Source organism: Herpailurus yagouaroundi, unplaced genomic scaffold (assembly GCF_014898765.1).
Source record: "Herpailurus yagouaroundi ecotype Mexico unplaced genomic scaffold, PumYag 183, whole genome shotgun sequence".
NCBI classification, from domain to species: domain Eukaryota; kingdom Metazoa; phylum Chordata; class Mammalia; order Carnivora; family Felidae; genus Herpailurus; species Herpailurus yagouaroundi.
The window spans coordinates 17429310-17448423 of NW_024412414.1; the positions used below are offsets into that span (position 1 = coordinate 17429310).

The 19114-nt window shown below is 46.0% G+C and overlaps 1 protein-coding gene across 1 annotated transcript in view; it reads left to right on the plus strand.

Annotated features, from left to right (window-relative positions):
• Positions 1 to 19114, plus strand: part of EIF4E3 (eukaryotic translation initiation factor 4E family member 3) — a 47047-nt gene that overhangs the window by 8117 nt on the left and 19816 nt on the right. The window contains exon 2 of the mRNA XM_040492178.1: positions 13874 to 13946. The gene's annotated coding sequence lies outside the window, so the exon portion shown is untranslated. The remainder of the gene's footprint in view (positions 1 to 13873; positions 13947 to 19114) is intronic.

Genomic DNA, 19114 nt, shown 5'->3' on the forward strand with positions numbered 1-19114 from the left:
GAGCACGAGAAGTTTTTGACAAATGAATAAATTCACTAATGTGAAGCCCTTTTTGGTATCTGTCACCCAGTGGGTGCCCAACGATGACACCTCAAGGTTGTCCCAAGAGCTTATGGAAATTTTGATGACACTGTTTCTCTGGTTAAGCGTTAGGGAGGAAGGTATATGGCTGTTTTCTGTGAAATTTACTTAATAGACCCAAGTCACGTCTTTAAAAGCCTTCCATAACATGCCTGCAAGATTTTTGAAAAGTGATAATCACCCTTTTAAGGGACATAAGTTCGTTCCTTTCTTCTTGTTGGAAATAGCACCTCTCTGTAAGAATTGAAACTCAGAGCCACTGCCTTTTCCGGGGACCCAAAGAAGTTGGGGGTGGGGTAGATTCAAGAGTCTCGTTATCTAAAACATTTTCACTTTCATTATGGGATGCTAAGAAAGCTTTTTACCGTCATAACAGGAGTGATTTTGGCAAACTTTAGCAGAATGAAATTATGTGTCTGTTTTCAAAGGTGCGTTGTAACTAATGTTGTTACCTGGTATATGTTTTCAAGGTAAACCTGGATCTCTGGTCTATAATGGGGAAACTCTTGACTGGTGGAAACAGGCTTGAGGGAGTTTCTTTTTAAACAGGTCACAAATTAGCCTACTTAAAGGCACAGCATTTTAAGTACGGTCCAAGATTTTAATACTACAAAACAGTAAATAACTTTCTAAGAATATCTGGGATCTTTTAGGATAAGAACGTAGTAACTTCATTGAAGACACAAACTCGAGCTCTCCTAGTCTGTATTTCTGCATTTCTGATCTCTGAAAGCCAGCAGTCAAATGAAATCGTGTCCATAGTGTCCAAATTTGTAATAGAAATAATTACATTAACTTAGAAAGTATAATTACTTCCAGCATTCTTCATTTGAATTCATTTTGCCTGACCACTCACCCCATGGCTTTTATTGAGCTCTATTCCCTTCTCTGGGAGTCCCTTCTGTTTCTGTAGGTTGGTCTCCTTCCCTGTGGGGTTGTGAACACATTATGTTCTAGAAGTTCATTTGTAACCATTCCTCCCTAGGGAAACAGGATTCTATAGAGAGTAGTGATGTTCTCAGGAGAGCCTTCCAAAGCACCCTTCACCCCAGCATAGCTGATGTCCGCCACTGAGGGCATCAGTATTGAGTTCCACAGCACGTAGAGGCCTCCTTCCACATAAGACTATCCTTTGGCACCTACTACCTACTTGTCCCTTTCAGCCTACTGTGTGGCCATGGACAAGTGATCTAGTCACTCTAAACGCTCAGTTTCATTGTTTGTAAAATGGGAATAATCATAGACTATATCTCATGGGGGCTGTTCTAGGGATTATTGGATGAGCATAAAATACTCACATGCGTGCCTGGCATAGAATAAGTGTTTAATAAATGCTGACAACACTGTTACCTGAAGCTCCAAAATTACCACCTCACCCCCCGCCCCCCGCCCCCGACCACACACACTAATAGTCCCTGGATGGACTCATTTCCCCCCATGAATGAATGGGAGAGTCCCTTAGTAGAGTTAGTTGCATTTTCAATAGTACTTTCCAGTAAGTCCTTAGTTGTTGTTGTTGTTGTTGTTGTTGTTGTTGTTGTTGTTTTAAATTAGATGGTATGGCTAAGAATTCAAGCATATGGGGGTATAATTTTGGTTGGGGATATAGGATGGAGACTTTTCCTCCCCTTTTCTGGGTATTTAAAGCCGCATCCTGTCTTGATCTTAGAGGCTACTCTTGGTTGCATGTCTCTCTCTGAGTGCTTTGTTTTCATCTCGTGGTGACCCCCTTTCCTCTGAGTACTGTCCATGGGACTCAGTCCTCTGGCCTCTTGTCCCCATCCACACCACACCAGTGATGCCATTCAGTCACAAGGCTTTTAGTTCCATCACTTTGCTGGTGATTCCCACAGTTTTACACGTGTGCATCCGTCTCCTTCTCTCTGTCTCCGTCTGATACACATGTGAACTCGACACAAGTCAAGCCACCTCTCCAGTTTCTCTCCCCAATTTGTCTTCCTCCATGTGTCCCATCTCAGATAAGAGCAGTTGACGGTGAGTCCATCCTTCCAGGTGCTCAGCCCCCGACTCTTGGAGACCTCTGTGACTCTCCCTTCCTTTTCTTCTCCTGTTCCTTCTCCCTCCCCTACATCCACTCTCAGCAGATGCTGTTGATTCTACCATCCAAATGTATCCAGAATCCAATGCATTCTCTCTACCTGCATCCTAAACCCTGAGCCACACCACCTCTCTCACCTGGGCCATTGCAGGAGCGTGCTGACTATTTCCCCTGCTTCTACCCTGGCCCCCTACAGTCCCTTCCCATCCCAGCAGCTGAAGTGGTCCCTGTAATACCTAAGTGAAGGCCTTTCCCTTCTCTGCTCTCCTTTTTACTCAGAGCAAAAGCCAAAGTACTTAAAATAGCCTTTGAGAGGCTATAGCATTTCCTGTCCCCACCCAATATACCTTCCCCCTCCCTCCCCCACCCTCGTCTCCCTCTCACTCTTTCTCCTACCCTTCTAGGTCTTTCTCTATCATCCCAAGCATGGGCCTTTGCCACCAGCAGCCCCTCCTGCCTGGAATGCCCTTCCCTCACTCACCTGCTAGGACTGGGCTTTCCTCTCCTTTTGGTCTCTGCTCACGTGTCATCTTCTCAGCAGGGCCTTCCTTAACCACTGATGCAAAATGGCGCACACATCCTGACACACACTTCCCGTGCCCCTGACCCTCCTTTGTTTTTTTTCCATAGGAGCCTGCATTTGCAGGTCTCCTCTCCCTGGAATGTCGGCTTCCCAGAGTCCTTTCTGCATCATCCTGCCCTCAGCTCCTGGATCAGCACCTGGTACCAGCCACCCGACCCTGAATAGTTCGGGGTTGTGGGACTATACCCCTGGTGACTTCCCCTTCTCTGTCATGGTGGTTCATATGATTCTGATGACCATCTATAAATCTGCCTCCCTAGCCCTGACCTCTCTCCTGAGTTCTGGACACCCAGCCTACCACATGCTGCTTAGCAATACCTCCATCTGACACATTTTTCAGAGTCGGAATTTCCGTTTGTTCCTTGACTCCTCTCTCAAGTACACTACTCCATCCAGTTCTGTGCTTCCAATGGCTGGTCCCCTGTTGGAAGTCTAATCCGGCCCCTCCCCTCCATGCCCATGCCTCTGCAGGGCCTGGTGTCCCCTAGCCCCAGGTACATGCTAGCCTGCCTGCCCCCAAGCTCTTCCCTTCTCCCAGCACCCCCCTACCTGGGCTTCGAGGCTTAGCCTTCTACACTGTACCTGGTCTTGCCACTCCAAACCCCTACCTTTTCACCTGTGCCACAGCAGTGGATTGTGACTCCATCTGTCACCACCTCAGGGTGCCTCTGTTGTGGGCTTGTGTGCTCCCAGCAGGTGGGATTCTGGATCGCCACCCTCCGTTGACTAGAGCAGCTCTGATTGGTTTTGTTGGTGGTGGTTTATTTTAGAAACTGGCCACTCTAATTTGAAGAAAGCATTCCGCAGGTTAAAAACAAAAACAAAACCTAAAACCTGTAGGTCGCAGGTTATAAACGTCTACATTGCTGTTTTTAACGTGAAACCCACCTTGTTTTTAGCGTCATGCCCTGTATCTCCCCAACTCCGAAACACCACTCTCTGTGCGTCTCCCTGGACCCAACGTGTTGTCTCTCTGGTAACCGTGGACTTGACAGCCTCTGATCTTTGTCTCATGATGTTCCTTCAGGTTGGGATGCCTCTCTCCCCTTTGTCTACCTAAAAGGCTGCCATGCATCCTTCAAGGCCTTGCAAAGATGCCAACTCTGTAATTGTCCTTAACTAGCCCTTGGCCTAGGCAGGATTCATCCCACCACCTCCTTTGTGCACCTGCAGCATTTTTTACAGGCCACTATTTATATTAAGAATTATTGATTGCTTCTCGGTCCCTTCTTCTTGACCATGAGACTTGGACTGCCCCATGTCTGGCTCCCTAGGAGTGGATATGACAGTGCACATAGTAGGTGCTTAGGGAGTATTTGTGTGCTTGTGTCTTTAGTCACAGAGGTAGGCCAATCACGTGAGCCTCCCACCAACCCACCCCAACGGGGTTTCCCTCCACCCAACCAGTGTTTTTCACACTGTCATCCCTCTCCACTTACATCTGAACCACCTGGCTGTGCCTTTTAAAATACAGGCTCCCAACCCCGCCCAGGACCTGCTCTTTCAGACCCCTGAGATGGAATGCACACTTGTGACAAATGCCTTACCCATCACACGTGAAGAATTACTGCTCTGTTTATGGATGAGGCTAACTGAGCATATCATTTGCCCATCCCTGTCCTCACCGTTAATAGTACATGCACAATGACAGCATGGTTCTGGGCCTCCCGGAAGGGACGTCTTTTGTACCACATGCTTCCTTAGCATCAGTAGAGAGTTCCAGGAGGTACCAGAGGGAGCCCCCTTTCACGGTGTGGTGATTTCACATGCATTCCAACAGTGGGCTCCATAATAACAAATCTGATATGGGGACAAGGCCATGCTTGTTGGAGAGGATCTCAATACCATCCTTGTTCATAGAGTGGCCTTTTGGGACCAGGCGAAGGTAGAAGACTGCATGGAAGGCCATAGCTGACAGGGACAGAGTGGCTGGCATCTCGACTTTTCCTTTCCTGTTTTCATTTTTGCCTTTCTGAATCCACAGTCTCTCTTATTGTCCCAGGATTTTATTTTCTGGAAGGGGCAAAGGGTCTCCAGGGAGCTCAGGTGGGGAAAGGCTGTGAAGGAGGGGCTCACGACCTCAGTCTTTGGGTCATTGGTTCCTTCCCACAGGTAGGCCTGAAGGCCCTAAACATTCTCACCCAGGAAAGTTATAAGCCCTTCCCTGGCACTAGCTGCTTAAAAAGTGTATTTTCCTTCTTTTATTATTACACATGCCATTTCCTTATTTCCACACCTGAGACAGCTCGCAGGACGTCAGTGGTCTGGCATGGTGACAGTCCAAAACCTGGCCCTAGTGCTCCTGTCACCTCTGACACTGCCACACTTCTCTCCCACGCAACCTCTCTGTGCTCAGGGATTCGTTATATGCCAAGAGGGAAAGAGTTCCAGTTGCTAGTGTCCAGGAGCTTAGAGGCCAGGAATGAAAATAGATGGAAGCCTGGAAAAATAAAAATAAACGTGCAAAAATAAAGCATTTAGACTATGAAGCGTGTTTCAATAGACACCTTATTAAATGTTCCTGATAGGCCCTGGACCATTTTTGTATGTGACTGTCAAACAGGAAGCTGGTATGGCCGCAAGCCACAGGTGTGTTTAAAAGTGATTAAGTCGAGGGGCTCCTGGGTGGCTCGGTCGGTTAAGCGTCCAACTTCGGCTCAGGTCATGATCTCACGGTCCGTGAGTTCGAGCCCCGCGTCGGGCTCTGTGCTGACAGCTCGAAGCCTGGAGCCTGTTTCGGATTCTGTGTCTCCCTCTCTCTCTGCCCTTCCCCTGTTCATGCTCTGTCTCTCTCTGTCTCAAAAATAAATGTAAAAAGAGTTGAAAAAAATAAAAAAAAAAATAAAAGTGATTAAGTCGAAATCAGCTTTAATGGAGTGAAACGATTTAGAACTGAGCCTGTCAAGAGTTTCCCTCTGACTGCTGAGCCGGATGTCAGTAAATTCAACAAGACTGGCTTTATGAGACCTATCCCTGGCTTTCAACTCTCCCTCTCTAAGGTTGTTCCCTTGGCTCAAATGAAGTGGTCACTCATACAAGGTGGAATATTGTCAGTATTCATTTCTTTCACCAACCATTTATCATGTGCTTGGACATTGGGTGTGTGCATACGTTATGTGGATATATTGTACCGTTTGCAAAATTTCACATCTTTTTCCACTCTAGCTTGTCAGTATTAATTCCTGTGTACTCTGTTGGGCTAGGTGCTGCCCTGGGTGCCGTACGTAATTACCCACAAGGTTCTCACAATGTTGCAGTAGGATGTGTCAGCAACATTTTACAAATGAGAAAGTTGAGGCCCAGAGAAGCACCTTGACTAAGGTTACCCAGCCAGTACAAAATGGAAACAGGATTTGAACTCAGGACTGTGTGTGACCCCAAGCACTGGTGTCCCTAGCCCTGTTGAACACCACTTCCTTGTGAACATGAACAATGAACGGGACACAATTCTTCCACATCTCATATCCCGAAATAAGGAAGCTAGGTAGGACTTGAGAGGCAATCTGGTCCTCCCACTTAATTTCACAAACGAAGAAACCGAGCTCCTGTTTCATGGGGGAAAAATGAAGCCAAGGACTCCCTGCTTCAGAATTTGCAAAGAAGAGAGCCTTGCCTCAAATCCAGATTTAAGAGCTTGTGTTGGATTGTCCTTCACATTTAACGACAGCCTCATCTTGATCATCTCTTTGGGTGACGACAAAAAATGCATCTGTGAGAAGAAGGATTTTATGTGTTTTTGATGATGCTATCTGTAGTTCATTAGCTTTTACTTCCCAAGTTGTTAGCATTTCTTACGGTGACTTAATTTAGATGACACAGGCCAGCACATCTCAAACTTCGATATATATACAAATCCCATAGGACTCAGCAGGTGTCTAATGGGCCTGGAGATGCTGTCATTCTAACAAGCTCCCAAGCAACACCGCCAGTTAACTGACCACGCTTTGGCAAGGATGCAGGCAGGACTTGGGGAAACCTTTCCGGCATCTTTTCTTTCTAAGAAGCATCTCCAGGTGTCCAGGTCACTGGTAAGTGGTGCTGTGGCCTGCTAAGAGCTAGCCAGGTAACGGGCAAAGATCTTTGCCTGGAGTATTCGGAAGGGCTTCTGTCTCCATGAATTATTCATGAGCCTTACCTGTGGCAACCGTATCTTTAAGGGTGGGGTTGAATGGAGAAGGTGCATTTGTATTGCAGGGAAGTAAACTGAGGATTGCAAGTTACGGGAGGGTTGAGACTGCTTGGTGCAGAGTTGTATTCATGCCACCAAGCAGAGGATGGGTCAGGTAGTACGTGATCCCTTCAGGCTCGTGGGAAAGAGCGAGGTTGCCAGCCATCCATGGTTCAAGTCCCAGCTCTGCCACTAGCCAACTGTGTGGCTTTGGCCAAGTCACCACCCTCAAACTTAGTTTGCTTTTCTGCAGAGTGGGTTTGCAACCACTGTTTACCTCATGATGTTTTAATGAGGGTGAAATGGGATAATGCATGCACATAACACGTGATACATGGCCTTTTCAAGTATTGGGGGCTCAGTAAGTATTTCTGGAATAAGAGAGAGGATAAAACGCCTTGGAGCATTTCAGACTTAAATTGAACTGGAAGGGTTCTGTCTTGTGAAATTCTCAGGGACCTGCTTTAATGAATCGATAAAGATGATTTGTAAGTAACACATTAGCTTTTTGCATGTAAATGGTGCTTAGGTGTCTGTAAACCATTTAGGTAGAACTGTTGGTCCAAACTTATGGGGCTTCCTGCCTTCTCCTAACTCCCCAAATGAAAAGAAATTTTACATAAAGAGTCTTAAGATGCATTTCCTGTTATTCTGTTATGCAGTTGAAGACACACAGGAGTAATATAAAGCTGGATTTGCGAGTTTGCGGTGTAAGTAACATTAATAGTTCCCCTGACGTCTTTACACAAATCACCTACTTGGCAGACCTCGAAGGACCCCCTCTCACTTCTGCCCTAAACCATCACAGCTTCTCAGTTAGCCAACTCGGAGTGGAAACAGCCCTCAGGGTAGCTCTGGCCTTAATCCCGGAGACACTGGCACCCGATGGGCTTTCTTTTCTGAAGAAGGAATACAGGAGTTTCTCAGCTGTGTGTGTAACTCTCACAGATTTGGGATTCTTGCTGGCTGCCCCACAGATTAGAAAACGTACTCAGTATCTCTCAGTTCTAATTGCATGCTCATCGGTTCCTGTTTTTCTGCCCCTGATGGTGATGATGATGATGGTGATGTTAGCCACAATTGCATACTAAATGCCACATGCTGGGTAAATGCTTTAAATAGAATTCGGTCATGTCATCTAAGTGGCAAAGCAATGGGTGATAGAAACCATCTTCTCAGAAACAGGAAGTGAGGGTCAGAGAGGGTCAGGCTTATCACCCAGCTGGAAGGTGGCTGAGCTGGGACTTGAACTCAAGTCCATTCATTCTAAAGATGATCCTCTTAGCCCCTCTGCTTTCCTGCCTGTGTTTCTTATTTCGTAACGTATCTTCTCCTCATGTTCAGCCCCAGAAAATGATGACCAGTACATGTGTTCTTACTGAATTGTGTCCCTTATATCACATTTTTGGATATCGTTATTGCCAGGGATTCTGGTAGCATCCATCCCAGCCCTGCGTCTCCACATCTGCCCCCTCCTGCAGTGTGGCCAGATGGATGTTGGCAGGGGGATGACGGTCCGGAGCAGCTGGTGGGTCCAAGAAGGGAGTAGGTCGTCTAAAAAGAGATGAGAGACGGATTTGCCGTTAAGAGGCCATGTGTGACCACCCATGACGGCAGTGACTGGTTTTTACTGGGAGCCATCCTTGTTTAAGAGGAAGATCATGGGCACGAGAGCTAGACAGATCAGGGAAAGAACCCAGATTTGCTACTTAAAAAGACTGAGCCTCAGTTTCCTAATTAATAAAGTGGGGATGATGACACCAACCTGACCGCGTTACTAAAGGATTGGAGACAATAGAAGCCAGACCCTCTCATATGACACGTGCTCAATAAAAGGAGGCCGTTATTACATTAATATCATTAAATCAGAGGGAACACTCTTGGTGAACACTTCAAACTCCTTAATGTGATCCATCCAGGGGGCATTTATTGTTCCGCTCCTGTGTTCTCAGCTGCAGCTGTATACCTCGAAAAGGGGGCATAGAATTCAGAGAATGTGAAAATAGGTTCTGAGTCCCTGGTTCTGTGATTTCCCACCCCTCTGGCTGTGTGTCCTTCTAGGAAGGGTCATCGTCGACAAGTATATTCCTCTCATGGCTTTCTCTCCCACCTCATCCCTCCTTGGCAAAGAAAAGAGATCATAATTTCTTTGGCTTCAGGAATCTGGGGAGTTCAGAAAGCAGGGGTGCCAGTTTGAGAACGTAAACTTCATGAGGACGGGTCTTTGTGTAGAGTGATCACAACTGTGTCCCCATCAGCTAAAAGAGATGTGCAGTGAATCTTTGTTAACTAAGTAAATTATAAATCCTCTGAGACTGTTACATGTTTCTGACAGGGGTTCTCAGCATGGACTCTGTTGACATTTTGGACTAGATAATCCATCGTTGGGGGTGAGGTGGATGTCCTGTGCCCTCTGGGAGGCTCCACAATTGCCCTGACTTCTACCTATTAGATGCCAGTAGCATCCCCCTCAATTGTGACAGTTGGACATGTCTCCAAATATTGCCACGTGTCCCCTCGGCGGGGGGGGGGGGGGCATGCAACATCACGCCCAGATGAGTGCCTTCTTTGGTCTGTAGAGTGAGGGTTTGCTGAGGGTTCTGTTGAAAGGTTTGGGTTTGTAACGTGAATGAGATACAAAGGTTTGTTAAAGATACGAGAATATACTGTGTATGTGAGATAAGTAATAGTGTGTCTTTGATTTACCTCCGGGGCAAACATTTATCTTCCAGCCGGCACAAGTCTCTTTCAGAGTCACGGGGAGGAGGGGTGCAGGGCGGTCAGCTGCCAGGCCTGCAGCTCTGCCCCGAGCCACCTGCATTGCTACTTTAAGAAACAGTAACAGTAGACGATGCAGCTTCTGGTTCAACTTTGAACCGGCAAGTCAAGTACAGGCTGACCTGTTTACAAGGCAGATTATTTTAAAATCTCAGCTTGCTTATTACCCTTTTAAAATTGATTCTGTGGATATGACGCGGTTTTGCTTGTTAAAGATGTCCCAGGTCAGGCGTGAGGATTAGGCATAGTGGTGTTTTTCAGTGACCGTCGCAATCAGATTTGGCTCACAGAAGAATACCTTTCCTACGCTGGCCAAGCCAACCACTGTCTACTGTCAGGAATTCCAACAACACTGTTTCGTTACTTTGAAACCTGGATATTCAGAAGACACTCCGGCAGCAAGAGGAAACCTTGAAGATCACAGAATCCAACCTTCTCCATTAAGAAATTAGGAAACCGAAGCTGATATTTTTCCTTAAAATGCCAGTACATCAGCATCACGAAATGTTAATCAGAAGACACCTATCACTGAGGGTGATCCTACTGGTTTGTGTGAGAACTTTCTTTGCTCTCCTGGAAAGACTCTTCCCACAAAGCTGGGTGGCAGGGATTCAGTGCTGTGATGGAGGTGGAATGGTTAGGACCAGCAGGAGTGCAGTGCAGGGGAATGGTGGGCGCACGGGCGGGAGTGCAGTGCAAGTGGAATGGTTGGTGCACCTGCAGGAGTGCAGTGCAGGGGGAATGTTTGGAACACTAGGAGGAGTGCAGTGCAGGGGAGACGGGGAATTGTTACCACATTGGCAGGAATGCAGTGCAGGGGGAAGGATTGGCGCACCGGAGGTATTGCAGTGCAGGGTGAGGGTGGGTGCCCTGGTGGGACTGCAGTGGAGGGGGAAGGGTTGGCGCACGGGAGAGAGTGCAGTGCAGGCGGAAGTGTGGGCGCATGGGTGGGAGTGCAGTGAGGGCAGAAGTGCTTTGCAGGGGGAAGGGTGGGTGTACGGGGCAGGGGGGCAGCACTGGGGGAGGGTGGGTGCAGGGGTGGGTGTGTAGTGCAGGTGGAATGGTTGGCGCACTGGCAGGAGTTCATTGCAGGGAAATTGTTAGCACCCTGGCAGGAGTGCAATGCAGGGGAATGGTTGGTGCGTCTGCAGGAGTGTAGTGCAGGGCAAAAGGTTGGCACAGTGGCTGGAGGGCAGTGCAGGGGGAAGGGTTGGCACAGCAGCAGGAGTGCAGAGTAGGGGAAGGGTTAGCACACTGGAAGGAGTGCAGCACACCATCAGGAGTGCAGTGCAGAGGGTAGGGTTGGCACACTGGCACGAGTGCCATGCAAGGGCAATGGTTAGCACACTAGCAGGAATGCAGTGCTGGAGAATTATTAGCACACTGGCAGGAGTGTACTGCAGGGGAATCGTTAGCAAACTGGCAGGAGTGCAGTGCAGGGGGGGATGGTAAGCACACTGGTAGGAGTCAGTGCTGGGGGAATGTTTAGAACACTAGCAGGAGTGCAGTGCAGGGGAATCGTTTGCACACTGACAGGTATGCAGTGCAGGGGGAATGGTTGGGGCACATGCAGGAGTGTAGCGCATGGTGAATGGATAGCACGCCAACAGGAGTGCAGTGCGGGGGGAACGGTTAGCGCACAAGTAGGAGTGTCCTCACACACTAGCTCCTGATAATATTATCTGACCCAGACGGAGTTGCCTTGTTGTTGTACTCAAGAGCCCTTTCTGGACCCTGGAAACTAGATTTCTTTATAAGACTTAGACAGTGAAACTGAGGGACCCTGAATGATTTTGTATGGTTGTCTCCTATACTAGAATGCAACTAAAAGACCACAGTGTGGATACAGAGGCATTTAAAAAGAGGCATTATAGGGGCGCCTGGGTGACGCAGTCGGTTAAGCGTCCGACTTCAGCCAGGTCACGATCTCGCGGTCTGTGAGTTCGAGCCCCGCGTCGGGCTCTGGGCTGATTGTTCAGAGCCTGGAGCCTGTTTCCGATTCTGTGTCTCCCTCTCTCTCTGCCCCTCCCCCGTTCATGCTCTGTCTGTCTCTGTCCCAAAAATAAATAAAACGTTGAGAAAAAAAAAATTAAAAAAAAAAATAAAAAGAGGCATATAAAGGAAATATTCCTCAGTGACTTTTTCCAGGTAAACAGTATTACCTTCACATTGTATTAAGTTGACCTAATGTCTGAGGTGAGCTTTCCAGTTATACTCCTTCTGCACAGTTAAAACATTGAAGTGTGATTTAAGAAATAGTAAAAATTTGAAACATACCGTTTTTAAAAAGAAGGAAAGACAAAGTACATTTCCTTCCTTTGAATCCTAACCTGTCTCCCACCCTGTTAGGGAAGGAGCCCTGTATATACTCTCCTATGTGCTTTGGGTAATCCAGGGATATATCCTGCTGGGCATATTTGGTGGAGAGGTCAGCTAAACTTTTCAAGTGGAAAGAAATAGACATTGGAATAAATGCCAGTAGGTTTCCATATAAAAGTAATAGATTTTCTCATGTGAAAATCTATTCAGAAAAGGTTCAAAGTCTGTCTTGGTTTTTTTGTTCAATCTTTTTATAATTTAAGCCAAAAGCAGCAGAACAACCTGCATTAAATAGTAAATTAGTATTTATCCAAGTCAAAGCAGTCTCTGTGGGCTGATGGATTGATTGATCTGGGGCCCAGTCACTGTCAGAGTTAGGTGTTGATTGAATACCTCACTGTTCACCACACTCTTCAACATAGTTATTTTAGCCTTCAGGTCTGGCAAGAAAATGCAATCATGTTGGTTATTGCTTTAAAAAAATGTCCAGCATATTTATAAACAACTAGAAAAGAGTCGTAAACACTTGGGTTAGATTTATTTATCAGATTTCACCTACTTAACATGGTCCTTTGTTTGCCCGTAAACTGGTCCATAATTGTTCTTCCTTAGTGACCTTCAAACAAGGGAATTGTATTCAGAAATTATTTTTTTCTATTCCAGTTAGATACCAGAGAGCATTTACTGGCCCATAGTTCCAGAATTATACTCTGTAGAACCCTGCCACTCATACCTCATGCCCACCCTACACCTGGGCATGATCCTTTCTTTGCTGTCCTCTCTGCCTCTGTGCTCTGTGAGTTTTGTGTGTATCTCAAGCGTGCAATGGTTTAACAGCTCTCCAGAAAGCGCAATGCCTTCAGGTTCCATGGGAGCTGTGTCTCTGCAAGTGGCCAGTAAAGGTCATTTTTTACAGATGCCTGATCCTAGTGGGTCAACCATGAGCCAGCATGTTCTCCTCTCAGCAAACCCCATTTCTCACCTCACAACCAGACATGGGGCTTTCAAGCTTTACTTGAGGGGTGAGTTTTCATCTTCGGCCTGACATACCTGAATCCCAACGGTCTTGAGCAAGAACTGGTAATTCAGTGTAGGGAGAAAGAAAAGGTGGCAGGAACTGAGAGTCTTAGCTTCTAAGGATTGATGAGACGGAGTCATGTTGCCCCCAGTCCCAGGAAATGGTGCCGGATTTTTCTGGTGAATAAACCTGTAGTATGTTGCCATCTAGTGGAACATATGGCAAACTAAAGATTAATGTATTCTGACCGCAGAGTTCCCCAGAGCTAATTAAATCAGCCCGAGAAACTAACTGAAAGAATTTTTCTAAAAGGAAGTGTTTTGGAAATGTATGCAAATTTCAGGTGAAACTACAGTTGACTTTTAGTGATGGTGTTTTCTTAAAGTTGCCAAAAGGTTGCTCTGTTTCTTAAAGAGTTTGTGAATATTTACCACCGGGGAACTGACAAGTTTTTCAAACCTGTATCCCGGCAATGATCCTGCAATTTACCTATCACCTACCTGCACAGTAGGCATCGTTTCTTTTCCACAGTCCTAGCAAAAGGTTTGGTTGTGACAAGGCGATTTTAGTGCTTTTTAAAATGTGGTTTTTTTTTTGAAGTTTCCAATATGTTTTTAAATCCATTTCTTTTAAAAGAAATTGTTTTTAATTAAACTTCCACAGAATAAACATGCTTACATTTAGGAGAGGCAAACACATGGCTTCACAAAGTAGGAATTTCACATCTTGAATTCTAAAGAACATCCCAGAAAATGCCTGATTCTGTGGTTTCAGACCTAATTTGTGCAAAGACCTGCAGACTTCTTTCAGGAACACTGACTACTTGTTTTCTCTTGTTTCTTTGCTCTTTTGCTTTTGTTCGCTCAGATCCCTCCCTGGTGCCACAGCAGCTGAGTGTGCCTCGAACCTGAAGAAAATCTACACGGTGCAGACAGTCCAGGTAAGACGTCCAGGAGGTGGACGTCCCAGGTGAAAGTGGTGTATGTTGGACCTCTAACCCTCCAACCTGAAACGGCTGCCGTGCTGGCCGTCCCCACCCAGCGTTCTGACATCGGGTGTCAGCTCTCAGGTCCAAGTTGGTAGAGCCGCGCTCAGCTACGTGTAACGCAGAGGCTGGCCCAGCGCACGTCCAAGTGGCCTGCTCTTCTCTTGGTGACCTGCTGAAACTTAGTTCCTACCTAAATCCTTCACAGACCCTCAGGGGCAGCAGGCTGTGGTGCGTCCTTACATGGATGTGTGCCCCCATTCAAATACCAGCCTGGCCACTCCCTCTCTGGGTTCTCTTACCCTTCTCTGAGAGGCAAAATCATATCCTTGCAGGGTCATCTAAGGTTATAGGCCACCTAGGAAGAGCAGGCAGGTGTGAAGCATGAAAGTAGAAGGTCTCAAGCCAGTTTCCCGCTTCCATCATCCTAAATTGGGCAAGTGTTAACCCTTTTAATTTCTGCAAACATTGGTATGATGATAGCACCTACCTCCGGAGTGGTTGGAAAGAGTGAGCAAGATAATGTTTATACCCTGCTTAGCAGAATACCTGATACATGGTAGGTTCTCAACACATATAAGCTTAGATCTGTTAGTTCTTTCTCTGGCCAACTCTTATGAAGAAAATTTCCAAAAACCCTGGTTTATTTAGTTGAGCATATTTCCATTTTCTTCAAAAGCAAAGTCTATCAAGTTTATCCCCCTTTTCGAGGTTAATATAGTGTTTTAGACAGAATAAGGATTTTAAGGCTGCTTTATTCTTGCAATGACTAGATGTCTTGAATTTTCTGGAAGGGCCAGCTTTGGAGTTTTCCTGTTGTGCCTCTAAAAACGTATTAGCAATTCCATGAGACGGGCATCTAGATTGTGTCCTTTAGGCAGTTTCTCATACTCAAAAGTAGCACAAACATCTTTTTTCAGACACTTTTCCCAGTATTTGGTTCAGAAAATTTGATGTGCCTGGTTCTGTGGTCCTGGGAATCTGATTTTAAGGTGTCATGCCTGCTCACTGAGCCGGGTGTAAAAACACAGCCCAGACCATAGGCCATGTCTGTTCCAATTGAGAAAATGACGTAAGCATGTGGAAGGCGAAAGAACAGAGCTGCTGTCAATAACCATGCGGTGCCAAGTACAAGCAGTGTCACAAGGCAGCACGTGGGCCCCCGTCCAGAGGGATAAGTGCTCTCATATTCCGGGAAAGGCTTCCCCTCGCTTCTTCCCTGCGGTGATGTTGTGGACTTTCATCACCTCTTCCCTAGCAGTCGTTGTACAGATCTCAGAGCACTTGATTTTGAAGCTGTCTCCACATGAAAGTCCATAGATCCCTTTTTCCACCCCATGATGACGTTGGGTCATCAGAGCTCCACCTGGGATTCCAAGACAACATTGGTGAAGTCAGATCAAGGGGTCCATCTGTTTCCCTGACCCTGCATGACAACAGAACATTGGGTTGGGCTTTGGTATCCTGCAGCAAGTTAGAGCCTTCAGGGACCAATTTAAAGTACCCAGGCTGGCACATGCTGGGAAATACTGTCTTGAATACTCTGTTAGGAGATAATTTAAATTCAGTAAACGTAGATTTCGTAAGTATGCAGTTTGAGAAGTTTTGACAAAGGTATGCAGACGTGTAACCATGACCCAGATCAAGATAAAAAGATTTACATCTTTAGAAAGTTCCTCTGGGCCCTTGCATTCAGTCTTTTTCTTCTAGAACCAACCACTGTTCACATTTCTATCACCATAGATTTGTTCTGTCTTTTATTGAATGTCGTATAAATGGAATAACACAGTACCATACTGTATTGTGTCTGGTTCCTTTCCCTCAGTAAATACTGAAGGATTGAATGAATAAATGAATGAATGAATGAATGAGAAGTTAATAAATGAACCACTTTCCTGAATCACAACTGACTGCTTGTATAAGGATCCTTTAAGCTGTAGGCCACGTTCTCAATGGAGGCAAAAAGTGATACTTGGTGGGGTAAAAAAAAAAAATCCCACTCTTTTTATACATAAATCAGAGATATATATACAGCACATAAACAAATATATGGCTTTGCTGTGGTATTGACCTTTCACAAGGGAGTAATTAGCACAAGGGGCTCTTTTGAGGAGGCCTGGAGAGGTGTGATAATGAAACACTGTCCTTAGTGGTCACGAAGTTCTTTCCTATCTCTGATGCCTCTGCCTCCCTGTTTCCTCATCTGTAAGACTGAGATAATTGCAGTGCCTACCTCCCTAAGGTTGAGCAAGGTTTTGATGAGCTTGTGTACGGTTCCTGGTGGTGCTTGGCACTTAGTAAAGCCCTTGGACGTTGGCAGCTTTTACTAAAGTGGTGTTGGATGCTACCCCTTGGCCTCATCAGTTGACTGGCGAGGATGTGGGTGACGGTGTAGAGCGGTCACACTGCCTGGGTTTGTATCCCGTGTCTGCCGCTTACGGGGTCGGGCAGGTTGCTTAACTTCTCTGTACCTGCTTATTCATCTTTAAGATGGGGAGAATCTTGATACTGATTGTATCATGAGGCCCTGAGAATGAAATGGCACAAGGAGGTAAAAAGCACATAGTAAGTACCTAATAATAATAATAATAAATCTCACCTGCCATTATTCACTTACTTCTGTTGAAACATCTTTTTGTAGTTTCCTCAGTCACATTTTCTGTCAGAAAACCACATAGCACTACTTGTAGATTATTTATTTCAAGGTATTATTCCCCAGAGTATGCCCCTACTGACACCTCTACTCACGACAACATATTTAACCTGTCAGTAACTCTGAGGATTCCAGTCTGTGAATGTCCTAAACATTTGCGAATAGTCCTTAGTATTTAACAACTAGCTTTGGTGCCAATTTTAATTCATTTGAGGACATGCCTTGGTTCCCCTGTGTTGTTATTCTGTGATTATGTGTTGATTTTTGGACCTTCCCTCTTTCAGCACTAAAAACTCATTCCTAATTGTGTCCTTGATTTTTCCCCATCCCTGTTGGGATGAAATATGAGAACCATGTGTTATTAATGACTGCTTTACATATAAGGATATAATATGTCTTTTTGTACTTTGAAGCCCTTCAGCAAATCAGAGATGTTGATGGGAGTCGGGGAGGAATGGTTATTCCCATTTATTAGCTGGAGACACTGATACTGAGAGGTTAGTGCTCCGAGAAACATCTAGTGGAAACAGCCAATCTTGCCACATCTCAGGGACTAGAGCTCCCGCCCCTTCTAGTTCAATTCTTTTTCTTTCACTCTGACCTGACTGAGAAGGTGGGGAGGCGCGTGCCTCCAGACGGTCCACTGACCCCTGCTGAGGACACTCTCACTGTAGCCAACAATAATTCTCTTTGCTTGGAGTTAAATTTATTTCCTACTTTCCTGCCTTTCTTGGAAAATTCCATTTTTCATCTAGTTGTGTTTTCCAGATGCTTATTGATTCCTTTCACTCTTTTGTAAACATTTCCAAACTTCCCACATTTCTCCTGTGTTTTTACGTCCTGAATGGACACAGTACAGAATAGCACACAGCTTCTGAACACGCCTGATTTTACCTGTGAGACAATGGAGAGCTACCTGCCAAATGTGATTTGCAAGAGAGGGCTCCCTCGTCCCCACTGTCTTTTAGCTTTCCTACCACAAAACCAGCATTTCCACCCATGAAAACTCATTGCTCTACAACACTCTATCCCGTGTCGGCCGTCCGGGTTATCCCCTTCAAGATTTGGCCATACTGTGTTCCACCTGTGCCATGTTCACCCCGCTATTTCCTATAAGTCGGCTGAGTTTTTACTTAAATTTACATAATACAGAAACTTCATATTTCTTTTGTAGGTGGATATCCAGCATCGTTTATCCTAAACAGAGAGTCTTCATCAGAAATACATACAATCTGTTAAAATCAAGAGTGTTCCTTCTGTACCTGTGTACTGCCAGTGGTAATCAAGACATCATCCCTCATCAGAAGGTGTGGGATGGCTGTGCTCTTACGGATCAGTAGGTTAGGGCGACAGATTGCCTTCCACATCACTGGGGAGTGAGGGCTGTCGCTTTCAAAAGGAGAGGTGTGGGGCGCCTGTGTGGCTCAGTCGGTTAAGCTTCCAACTCTTGATCTCAGCTCAGGTCATGTGAGCACCCTCCCCCCGCCCCCCACACACACCATGTCTGGCTCTACGCTAACAGTGTGGGGCCTGCTTCTCTCTCTCTCTCCACCTCTCTCTGCTCCTCCCCTACTTGTGCTCTTGCTCTCTGTCTCTCTCTCTCTCATAAACTTAAAAAAACAAACAAACAAACAAACAACAGGAGAGGTTTATAGGTCAGTACTGATAATGAAGAGTGATGTGAAGATTGATTCAAATTTTGAACACAAGGGCAGCCCGCAGTGGGTGGCATCCTGCAATGGAATGGCCTGGAATGAACCATTTGGGTGAAGGGAGGGGACCGAGGTAAGAGAGAGACACTCAGTGTCTCCGCATTGAAGACAGACAAAAGGTACTGCAGCCAGGACTGCTTCGTGGGTCTGTGGAGCACAGACTTAATTTCAGGTTAAGGCAGGTTTCTTTATCATCTAATTTATTCACCATGTGTATAATGAGATCAACATTTATAGTAACTGTCCATTTGTGCCAACATAGAACTGCAGTCAGGTTACCCATGATCCTCTCTCTCTGCTGGGGGCCCTCGTATGGGTGGGGCTGAAGGGGCAAATTAAATCTTGCAAAGAAGAGTAATTTAGTCACTCCAAATGTAAAACCTGGTCTCTGAAGGGGATCGGAATATGCCACCCCCTAACATGCCACTTTAGCATAAGAATTATTTTGAGCTGGAGACAGTTGAGAAAGAGCAGACACAAGAGGAGCCCTCTACCCTCCTGTCTGCCTAACATCAGGGCATACATTTCCCTTTTAAGGTGGCGTAAACTTCCATTTGTAAGGGTATCCCCCTTTCTTGTCACTTGAGTCTGCATAGCAAACCTTACTCAACAGCCATCTCTACCATATATGTCCTAGTCACCTCCCCAACTTACCACCTGTCAGGAGCCCTGAACCCCTTCTCCTTCGGCCAGTCACTTTTCACAGTGCATCACCCTTCGTTATAATAGTGTGTAAGCTCCTGAGTCCAACCACTTTC